Below are 10,170 nucleotides of genomic sequence, written 5' to 3'. Positions count from 1 at the left end.
CAGTGGGCGGCAGAGGTTGCCGCGGGCCAGATAAACGTGTCCCTCGGGCCTTAGTTTGGGGACCCCCGTTTTACTGGTTGCAAGCCCTGGGCAGGCTGGCCAGGGTTATGCAATCAGCTGGCCAGGGTTCTTTTGAGATGGTAAATACTTTAGTTCTTTTGAATCCAGGTCCACAAGAATATCCCATTCATACAAAATATGCCTTTAAGACAGGATCTGAAGGATTTGTAAGTGAAAAAAACTACTAGGGAAGGTTTCTCCAAGATATTTCCTTCTGCAGAGGAAATATTTAGAGTAATTAGGAGAGCCAAGATGGCTTTTGGGATTGTTCTGTGTGCTAAAATAATGTGTGATTCTTCTAAAGGATTATTTCCTAAAATTTGAAGGGTGAAGGATTGGTTTTCTGTGGCCTGTGTGTTTGCTATGTGTGGGCACCCTAAACTGTTATAATACGAATGAATCTAGTAGACCAAGAAAATGCAACAGAGGGCAGCTGCACCAGTTATTTGGAATGACCACAGACAAAAGATCTCTCAACACTTCTTGCCATAATGACGCATGGAGGTTTAAAAGGACACATTTCCCATCACCACGATGAGCCAAAGTTTACTGAGCTTTCAGAATTCCCGTCCTCAGGGAGGCTTGTCTCTGCTTCCTTATCAACTGAGTCACCCATGAAACTCCACCCCATCCTGAAGCCCTGATGACATTGTAGGAAGATTAGTTCTTCTCCAGCTTCACATGTGACCTTCGTCTATTGTGTTTATAAGACTTTTTTCTGTTCAGCAGTGCTGTTCCCGTAGGCAGGTAAAATCTCCAGCTACAATCAAATCCCTTAAGCCACCAGGAAACAGCTAAACTGGTTCCCATCCCTTTAAGAAGGTCCAAGATACATTATTTTTCACACACAGACACAACACATTTTGGCTCTGAAGGCATCTGGGACTTGCTCCGCTGCTAAATCAACGGGCCACGAGGATCATGCCGTCTCTTTTCCCGGTTGCGTTCTTGCTTCTCTGCACCTTAACCCCAGGTAGGTGGTAGTTCTTGCTATTGTTATTATTTTATGTTGTTAAACTGCCATGCCGCCCTTCGTACGAGGTTCAAATGCTGGCTTACAATCAAAGGTCCGATGCAGGGAATCGAGAATGCGGAAAGCATTGTAGGTTTTTAAGCAGAGGTTGAGCTGAGATTCCTTCATTGCAGGGGGCTGGACTAGGTGAGGCTTCCTCAAACTCGGCCCTCCAGATGTTTTGAAACTACACTTCCCATCATCCCTGACCACTGGTCCTGCTAGCTAGGGATCATGGGAGTTGTAGGCCAAAAACATCCAGAGGGCCAAGTTTGTGGAAGCCTGGACTAGATGAATTTTGGAATCCCTTCCAACTCCACAACTCTATGATTCTATCTAAGTGAGGACTGCCAGTTGACAGTGGCTCCAGATCAGGGTTCGATTCAGGTTTAATGAGGCCCTAAGCTACTGAATGGGGCCCTTTATATGTCCAGCTGTCCTTTGCCAACAACAAATTGGCTCTGTTTTTTGTGTTGAATATATGCTATGTGGTAATTTATGGACCTACTAGGTATCTAAAGCCATTTTCACATAACAAAATATGCATTTTATCAAAGTAATTGTTGAACTGAAATACAATTAAGAAGTATATTAATAGTGAAATACAATTAAGAAGAAGTATATTAATAGTGAAATAATTATCAAGCTTTAACTTAAAATGATTTTTCATTCATAACAAACTTAATAATGCAAACACCTTGTCATTTGGCAATAACAAGAGTTCCTTTGCAAACACAATTTACAAAGACTCATAATCTAGTCTCTAGATACTTGCTATAACATGAAACAATAATAGGTGTAAATATAATGATGCAAACTAGTAATAATTATAAATAGCAGAATGTAGGCACCCTATATATAGAGATGAGCAAACCAGTGATATTTTAGGGAGCAGGCTAGCAGGCGGGGCCCATTATTTACATCATAGGAGCCTACACAACACAAAACACTGTTGCTGTATGTAGGTTTTATTTTATTTGTTTTTATCTTATATTTTGGAAATGTACATCCAGTTCTTTTGGGGGGGGGCAAGAGAGTGGGGCCCTAAACTATAGCTTGATTAGCTTATATGTAAATCCGGCACTGGTCCAGATGCTGTCAGGCTCCATCAACCCTAGCTAGCATGACCAGTGTTCAGAGATTATTGGGGTTGCAATCCAGCATATTCTGGAGAGCCATGGGTCTCCCTCCTTTGACCTAGTGTGCCTTAAGGGCCATTGACCTGATCCAGTAGGCTCTTCTTGCGCTCTTTATTATGAACACGCTGCTTCGAATTGCTGCCTTGCCTCTCGTACAGCCCATCCCTTCTGCATGCCAGTGCGTAAACTGACCCCTTTTGCTTATCTCTCCCTGCCTTAGGGCACAGTCATGCAAGAGACACTCTGAAGTGCCACGAAGACAAAGGGACCTGCCACCACACTCTCTGCCCTGCACAGAAGATTGAGAAGGGGAGCTGCTACAGCGGCATTCAGCTCTGCTGTGTTGGTGAGTTGGTACATAGAATCACAGAACTGTAGAGTAGGAAGGGACCCGAGGGTCATCTAGTCCAACCCCCCTGCAATACAGGAATCGCTTTTGCCTAAGTGGGGCTCAAACCCATGACCGTGAGATTAAGAGGTCTCATGCCCTACCGACTGAGCTCCTGCTTTGTATTGCAGCTTCCTCTATTTTCTTGCATGTCTTTCTCCTTAATTAATTTATAATAAATAATAATAATAATAATAATAATAATAATAATAATAATAATAATAATAATAATACAATTTTATTTATATCCCTTCCTCCCCAGCCAAAGCTGGGCTCAGAGCAGCTAACAACAATAAAAGTAACACAGCATTCTAAAATCAATTCATTTTGAAATCAATTCAAAATCAAATTAATGGCAACCATTGGGCTAGAGTTCTGTGAGCATTACCGAAGGAGGGGGTCAGGCTGTGCCTTGGCCAAAGGCCAGGTGGAACAGCTCTGTCTTGCAGGCCCTGCGGAAAGATGTCAAGTCCCACAGGGCCCTAAGTCTCCTGTGACAGAGCGTTCCACCAGATCAGGGCCACAGCCGAAAAAGCCCTGGCTCTGGTTGAGGCCAGCCTAACCTCCGTGTGGCCTGGGACCTCCAAGATGTTTTTATTTGAAGACCGTAAGTTTCTCTGTGGGGCATACCAGGAGAGGCGGTCCCGTAGGTACGAGGGTCCTAGTTTGTATAGGGCTTTAAAGGTTAAAACCAGCATCTTAAACCTGATCCTGTACTCCACCAGGAGCCAGTGCAGCTGGTATAGCACCGAGTGAATGTGATCCCATGGCGAGGACCCCGTAAGGAGTCTCGCCATGGCATTCTGCACCCGCTGGATATATATGTTTTTAAAATATAAAAAACTGAATTTTATATATATATAGCAGGAATACATAAAGCAGCAGAAAAACTAAAACAGCCTAAATTCAGAACACAAGTGGGGTGGTGATGGAGAAACCGCTGCCAAGCTCGGGGCAGAAATTGTAAAAAGAAAGTCAAAGGCCATTCCTAGGAACCCAGGACCATGAGAAGCTTTCTTCTGCACAGACAGGCTATGGGTCCTTCCAGCTCAGTATTGTCTAACTGGTTGGTGGTGTCTTTTCAAGGTTTCAGGCAGGAGACATTTCCAGCTCTATCAGGGTATGCTGGTCCCGAGGGTTAACCATGCAGCGAGGTCCGAGTCCAGTCCGAGGTCGAGGGTGCGGTATGGAGGTTGTCCGTCAAAGCTGGAGCGGGGTCCAAGGCAGGGGGTCGGGTGAGGTCAGGAACTCTGGCAGAAGAGCAGGACAGGGTTCAGGCAGGAACAGGCTACCAACAATGTTGCTCCCGCAACCTGGGACTGGGGCTGGCTGGCTTTTATCTGCCCCGAGGCATAGGGCGGCCCCGGTCCACAGGTGACTCGTCTCTCCTGGCCTGGAGGCAAGCACTCCTCCTGCGGGAACTTAGTTCCCTCTGCCTCTCTGCCCTGAGCCTCTGCAGCTCAGGAGAGGCTGGAAGGTTACCGGACCCAGAGGCAACCTCAGCTTACCCTGACAGGGCTGAGAGTGGAGCACCTGCAGGCAATGGGTCCTCCATCACCTCAGGAGCCAGAGCAGACTCGGCTGGTGCCTGCACCTGAGGATCCAGCACAGGTGAGGACCCTTCAGGCTCAGGCCCCAGCCCCGGCTCAGCTGCTTCTGGAGGCGGGGACTCCTGTTCAGGCTGGGATTCCTCAGGTTCAGCCTCCAAGTCTGAATCCCAGGCCATCACACAGGGATTGAACCTGGGACATTCTGCAAGCAGTGCAGGTGTTCTACCACTCAGCTACAGGCCTTCCCCTAAACACATTTATTGGGAAGGAACATAGGAAGCTGGCATATAATGAGGCTGGATCTACATTGACCTGCAAAACGTTTTATAAAATAACAGTGCTTAATAGTGGTTTTCCATTGCCAGTGGCTCATTGCTCTGCAGCGCCCTCTGGTGTCATATTTTAATAACGCATTTTTAACGTTCTAAACGACAAGCATAGATCCGCCCTGAGCCTTGTGGCCAGTTCAGTACTGTCAACACTGACTCTTGGCAGTCCTCCAGGATCGTAGGAAAGTCTCTCTCAGCCCTCCCTGCAGATGCTGTGGATTGAACCCAGAACCTTCTATGTGCAAAACACAGGCAGCAATTTGGGGGCTTGCTTGAACAAAAGAGCCCCCATTTTAAAAATACCAGTTATCATAGAATCATAGAGTAAAACGGGTGCTAGTCAGAAGGGAGGTGGCAGGGGGTTCTGCAAATGTAAATGACTACCAGACTTTGAAAAAGCTGGTATCACTGGATGAAGCCCATCAGTTTGGTTGAATTAATTAACTAAATAGATTTAATTGCATTTTGGGGAAATGTGTAATTCGTTGTTACTGTTTTGAATGTTATTTATCTTCCTTACTTGGTCGATCAAGCCACTGTAATAATAACTATTATTATTATTATTATTATTATTATTATTATTATTATTATTAAATTTCTGATCCAGTAATGCTTTTTATAGGGTAGTGGTAGGGAGTACTGGGGTTGAGTACTGGGAGTACTGGACAGTGGCTCAAAAAAATTAGGGAACTACAATCATACCTCTTGTTACGTTCGGTTCAGGTTACGTTCTTTCAGGATACGTCCCGCGGCGACCCGGAAGTAACAGAACGGGTTACTTCTGGGTTCCGCCACTCACACATGCGCAGATGCTCAAAAGGACATCACGTGCATGCGCAGAAGTAGCTAATCATGACCCGCGCATACGCGGGTTGTGTTCTGCTCATGTTGTGAACGGTGCTCCGGAACGGATCCTGTTCGCAACTAGGGGTACCACTGTAGTAGATTACACTATTGAAACTGGAAAAGCATAGCATTTATTTTCATCTTTGCCTAGAAGGGATATTAGGTGTTTGCAAGGCCTTCTGTTCCTCTAATTCTCTCCCCCTCTCTCTTTCTTTGTCTAGATTGTCCTTCTCACTTCCTCTCCTATGAAGGCAACGGGGGGTTCTCTACACCCAGATTTGGCCTGCGTGCCTCCATCAAACTCCTCCTTAGCCTCTGAAGTGGGAAAGGTTGGAAATGTTGTGAGGAGAAGACGCCAAGTTCTGCAGGGCAGGAAACACCCATCTTCAAGAGTAGAAGACAATGTTGTCCTGACACACCACCAGAGTGCGGCCTGGGCGTACAGTGGAGAACTGGTTTGCTCTAGGAAGAAGCATCTTCAAGAAAAACCCACAGGCTTTTTTATATGTGTGGTATGGTCGATTTTAAAAGATATAAAGACTCCTGCAGGATCAGACCAAAGACCTAGCTATCGTGATCCAGTGTGGTGCAGCAATTAATGTGCTGGGCTAAGGATCTGACAGACCAGGGTTCAAATCCCCATTTCACATTGAAACTCACTGTGTTTGACCTTGGGCCAGTCACAGTCTCCCAGCCTAGCCTATCTCACAAGGTTGTTGTATAGATTCAAATGAAGAGGGGAGAGAAAAGGCCAACTTGAGCTCTTCGGAGGAAAGGTGGGATATGAATGCGATAAATAATTGCATGAGAAATAATGTTGTTGTTTAGTCATTTAGTCGTGTCCGACTCTTCGTGACCCCATGGACTAGAGCACGCCAGGCACTCCTGTCTTCCACTGCCTCTCGCAGCCTCGCCAGACTCATGGTAGCTTCAAGAACACTGTCCCACCACCTCGTCCTCTGTCATCCCCTTCTCCTTGTGCCCTCAATCCTTCCCAACATCAGGGTCTTTTCCGGGGAGTCTGCTCTTCTCATGAGGTGGCCAAAGTCTTGGAGCCTCAGCTTCAGGATCTGTCCTTCCAGTGAGCACTCAGGGCTGATTTCTTTCAGAATGGATAGGTTTGATCTTCTTGCAGTCCATGGGACTCTCAAGAGTCTCCTCCAACACCATAATTCAAAAGCATCAATTCTTCGGCGATCAGCCTTCTTTATGGTCCAGCTCTCACTTCCATACATCACTACCGGGAAAACCAGAGCTTTAACTATACAGACCTTTGTTGGCAGGGTGATGTCTCTGCTTTTTAAGATGCTGTCTAGGTTTGCCATCACCTTTCTCCCAAGGAGCAGGCATCTTTTAATTTCGTGACTGCTGTCACCATCTGCAGTGATCATGGAGTCCAAGAAGGTAAAATCTTCCCCTTCTATTTGCCAGGAGGTGATGAGAAATAAGAGAAGTTATTAAAATAGTAGTTGTTGTATAGTGGGATTATTATTATGACTGGAATGTAATTGAAATTAATAAGAGTTTGGAACGCAGAAATAAAGAAAAGCATCAGCCATCAATTCTAGCACACGGGGGGGGGCACTTTATCTAAATTATATAATTCGGTATTTGAACGATTGTATTATAAATTGGTATTCTTATGATGAGGCTATTATTGGATTGCAACTGAAAACTTTGGTTTGGACTCAGTTTGACCCCTATGTTTCCCTCCCCTTATGTTTGACTTTTAAAATGAGGCTGCATTTTAAATTGCATTTTAACCTGTATTTGAAATTGTGTTTTTCTTTTCTTTTCTTTTCTTTTCTTCTTATTATGTTTTTACTGAAATGTTATTGATGTTAGCCGCCCTGAGCCCGGCTCTGGCCGGGGAGGGTGGGGTATAAATAAAAATTATTATTATTATTATTATTATTATTATTATTATTATTATTATTATTATTATTATTAAAAATAAATTGTCTAGCATCCTTTTCCCTGACAACAAGATGCCTCTGGAGAAGCCCAGAGACAAGGCGCTAAGGCAATAGCTGCCCCTGGATAGCTCAGTCAGTTAGAGCTTGATAATGCTAAGGTTCCAAGTTTGATCCCCGTCTCGGACAGCTGCCATATTCCTGCATTGCAGGGGGTTGGACTAGATGACCCGCAGGGTTCCTTCCAACTCTGCAACTCTATGATTCCTCACTGCTGCCGCCTAGCAAACGGCACTGAACTTACATTCATAAAAACATAAGACTTGGCTGGATCGCGCCAATGGCCAGTCTAGTCCAGCATCCTGTTCTCACAGTGGCTGTGCAAAATCCACAAGGAGCATCCAAGTGCAAGAGCCCTCTCCCCTCCAGCAACTGGTGTTCAGAAACATTGATGCCTCCAACCGTGGAAGCAGAGCTCAACCATAATAACTGATAGCCCTCTAAAGGTAAAGGGACCCCTGACCATTAGGTCCAGTCGTGGCCGACTCTGGGGTTGCGGCGCTCATCTCGCTTCATTGGCCGAGGGAGCCAGTGTACAGCTTCCGGGTCATGTGGCCAGCATGACTAAGCTGCTTCTGGAAAACCAGAGCAGTGCATGGAAACACCATTTTCATTCCTGCCGGAGTGGTACCTATTTATCTACTTGCACTTTGACGTGCTTTCGAATTGCTAGGTTGGCAGGAGCAGGGACTGAGCAACAGGAGCTCACCCCATTGCGGGGATTTGAACCGCCGACCTTCTGATCGGCAAGTCCTAGGCTCTGTGGTTTAACCCACAGTGCCACCCGCGTCCCTTGGTAGCCGTCTAGTCCTCTTTAAAAGCCATTCATCACTGCCTGCTGTGGCAGGGAGTTCCATAGTTTAACGATGCACAGCATGAAGAAGCAAAGTGCTTTGAGTGGTGTATACGCGGGCCTGGGGAATTATATTCTCTGTGTGAGCACCACTGAAGGTCAAATTATTATTATTATTATTCAATTAGATTTGTATACCTCTCTTCATCCGTAGATTTCAGGGCAGTTCATAACATAAAATTGTAATAGATGGAGTGGAATAGACGGAACTGTATGTTTGTATGCCTTAAGGCAATGTTCCTTCAATAGAGAAATGCTTATCTCAAGAATACTGGGGAATAGTAAAATAGAAAGAAAAGAGCAAGATTGGTATAAAATTATCTTAGCTGGTATGCTAGTTATTGCATCAGGATGGAAAGAAAAGGATAAATGGACAATGGAAAAATGGAATGACTGTGTTTTTGAATATATACAATCTGATATATTTGAACAGGTAATGACGGAAGATACATGGGAAAACAAATGTCAAAAGATTTTGAAGAAATGGACAAGTTATAGGAATTGGATAGCACGGGGGAAGCCAACCCAAGCACCCAAATTAGAATGAATAATCTGTGCGCATGGTTAAAGATTTGAAGAGAGAACAATTTTGGGGGGGAGGGGTTAAAGGGGAGGGATGAAGGGGGGGAAATTAGGATAAATGAGTAGGGACAAAAGTATATACTGTTATGCATAACGAATAGGAGGAGGGTTTTGATGTTATTGTTAGATTTTCGACTGAATGATTTTTCTGTAAGTTATTCAACGTCCATGGATGAAAGTATGATTATTTAAAATTAATTAATTAATTAATTAAGGCAATGCTCCCTGGCATGGCACCTATGGGTGCAACAACACCCAAGGAACTCTCTCCCATGGCACCTGTGTGGCTCTCTACTCCCCCCCCCCCATACCACTGGAGGTGGTTGAAATCTTTGGGGTATCTTCTCAAGATGTCCCAATTTTTTTTTCAAAAAATGAAATGAACATTATTATTATTATTATTATTATTATTATTATTATTATTATTATTAATTTATTTATTTATCTCTTCCCCCCCCCCACCCCCCGTCTGGCTGAGTCTCCCCAGCCACTCTGGGCGGCTCCCAATCAAATGTTAAGAACAATACAGCATTAAATATTAAAAACTTCCCTAAACAGGGCTGCCTTCAGATGTCTTTTAAAGAGAAGATAGCTGCTTATTTCCTTCACATCTGAAGGGAGGGCGTTCCACAGGGCGGGCACCACTACCGAGAAGGCCCTCTGTCTGGTTCCCTGTAACCTCACTTCTCGCAAGGAGGGAACTGCCAGAAGGCCCTCGGCGCTGGACCTCAGTGAATGATGGGGGTGGAGACGCTCCTTCAGGTATACAGGACCGAGGCTGTTTAGGGCTTTAAAGATCAGCACCAACACTTTGAATTGTGCTCAGAAACGTACTGGGAGCCAATGCAGATCTCTCAGGACCGGTGTTATGTGGTCCCGGCGGCCACTCCCAGTCACCAGTCTAGCTGCCGCATTCTGGATTAGTTGCAGTTTCCGGGTCACCTTCAAAGGTAGCCCCACATAGAGCGCATTGCAGTAGTCCAAGTGGGAGATAACTAGAGCATGCACCACTCTGGCGAGACAGTCTGCGGGCAGGGAGGGTCTCAGCCAGCATACCAGGTGGAGCTGGTAGAGAGCCGACCTGGACACAGAATTGACCTGTGCCTCCATGGACAGCTGTGAGTCCAGAATGACTCCCAGGCTGCGCACCTGGTCCTTCAGGGGCACAGTTACCCCATTCAGGACCAGGGAGTCCCCCACACCCGCCCGCCCCCTGTCCCCCAAAAACAGTACTTCTGTCTCGTCAGGATTCAACCTCAATCTGTTACATTTATTCGAATCGGCGAGTACCTGGAGATGGCTTGTGTGGTCAACAAACAGCCGATTCGAAGTGAACCATCCTCGGAGAAGAAAACAATGGAACATTCCAGATCTCTCACATGACCTGCTTCAGCCAATAGGGACACAGGACTTTAATTCTTGGGTTCGCTGGCGTGTT

General features: G+C 45.5%; 1 long non-coding RNA gene across 1 annotated transcript; it reads left to right on the top strand.

Annotated features, from left to right (window-relative positions):
- The first annotated feature begins 749 nt into the window (after positions 1 to 749).
- Positions 750 to 6,266, top strand: LOC144327137 (uncharacterized). The gene is made up of 3 exons (XR_013392043.1): positions 750 to 1,033; positions 2,432 to 2,557; positions 5,546 to 6,266. It is a non-coding gene; the product is annotated as an uncharacterized LOC144327137 (long non-coding RNA).
- The last annotated feature ends 3,904 nt before the right edge of the window (positions 6,267 to 10,170 follow it).

The sequence above is a fragment of the Podarcis muralis genome, chromosome 3, assembly GCF_964188315.1.
Source record: "Podarcis muralis chromosome 3, rPodMur119.hap1.1, whole genome shotgun sequence".
Lineage (NCBI taxonomy): Eukaryota > Metazoa > Chordata > Lepidosauria > Squamata > Lacertidae > Podarcis > Podarcis muralis.
Note: the sequence above shows the minus strand (reverse complement) of the source record. Positions and strands in the feature narration are given on the sequence as shown.